Source organism: Convolutriloba macropyga, unplaced genomic scaffold (genome assembly GCF_964194025.1).
Source record: "Convolutriloba macropyga unplaced genomic scaffold, txConMacr16.3 SCAFFOLD_5040, whole genome shotgun sequence".
Classification (NCBI taxonomy): Eukaryota; Metazoa; Xenacoelomorpha; order Acoela; family Convolutidae; genus Convolutriloba; species Convolutriloba macropyga.
The window spans coordinates 10,952-12,500 of NW_027450837.1; the positions used below are offsets into that span (position 1 = coordinate 10,952).

The 1,549-nt window shown below is 38.9% G+C and overlaps 1 pseudogene; it reads left to right on the forward strand.

Moving 5' to 3' along the window:
- The first annotated feature begins 331 nt into the window (after window positions 1-331).
- On the forward strand, window positions 332-483 carry LOC142356194 (5.8S ribosomal RNA; annotated as a pseudogene).
- The last annotated feature ends 1,066 nt before the right edge of the window (window positions 484-1,549 follow it).

Sequence of the window (1,549 nt, forward strand, 5' to 3'; positions counted from 1 at the left end):
AAAGGTATAGATAAAAGTTATCGTTGCAGTCAGTACTGTGTAGTTACTAGTAGCTGGATTTAAGCTCGAAGTGAGACACTGTTGGTGAAACTTCATCATGAGAACGTCACAAGCTGATCACGCTCTATGATATGACTAGTATTATGTTGCTTATAGTAGGCTAAGCGCAAGCCGAAACATCAACATGTGAAAGTCGTAGAATTTTGCGATCAAACTGTGGCTAGTACTTTGATGATGCTTGTAGCCAACCGAATTGGTTGAAAAGCCCAATAAGTAAGCTAACTTGGGAGAGCTTGTTGGAAACCAAATGCTACTAGATTGGTCCAAATACATCCTTCAACAGGGGATCACTTGGCTCGCTTTACGAAGAGGAGCACAGCTATATGTGTTAATTCGGTATGAATCGCAAGATTTGTTTACCGACCTCTCTAACGCAAAAGGCGGTCTCGGCTTCGGCTGTTGACTGCGTCCGATTCAGGGTTATATAACTCTCGATTGAACACATTGATGTTCTATTGTTGGTGCTTCCAATAAAATTGGAACACTTAAAGCAGAACCGATTCAAATAATAGCATTCTGATCAATGATTGCATTCCTTGATCAAGAACTGCTGGAGTCATTGTGATGGCGAATTTTCTTCATAAGAAAATTGCAAAGAGACGGAACTTAATGAGACTAGTATTATGTTGTTTCTAGTAAGCGGAAGCTGAAACAGCAACATGTGAAAATCAAGTTTTGTTCAATGATCTCGAGGCGATAAGTACTATGAAGCAACTAGTAGCCTAAGCATGACTCAGATTTGAGACAGTCAAAAAGACTGGCGAAACTTCTTCACATGAAAGTTACATAGAGAACTACAAATGTATACAGCGAGTATTATGTTGTTTCTAGTAGGCGAAAGCTGAAACATCAACATGTGAAAGTTGTCTGCAAACTGTAGAACGATATGTGATTAGTACTGTGCTGTTACTAGTAGCCAGTCTGACTGTAGAAGCCAAGACAAAGGGAAACTAATGCATCTGAAAAGGACAAGTTATGGAAAGGTATGCACGATAAGTATTATGTTGTTTCTAGTAAGCGGCAGCTGAAACATCAACATGTGAACGTCGTTGTGTACAGTAACCTAGAACTATATAGTCCTTAGTAACGTGCATTTACTAGTACCTGTAATTGGTATTCAGACTCAGGCAGTTTGGAATAGTTTGGCAAAGATGCACCAGAGAAAACTGGGATTTGATACAGAAATTGTTGAATACAAGTATTATGCTGCTTCTAGTAGGTTGAATCCGAAACATCAGCATGTGAAAATTGAAAACATTTCTGGTTCGAATTGTCACAAGTATTTGGTGATCTGAGTAGCCAAACTCACTACAACGCCAATTGAAGGCAAAAATTCTCAACGGGAAAAGCTATTCTCATTGAATGAGCTAACAAGACGAGTATTATGTTGCTTCTAGTAGGCGAAAGCCAAAACATCAACATGTGAAAGTCTTGCTGAACAAATTTAATGTTGTTGAGCTCAGTACCGTGTGAATTAGTAGCCATAATT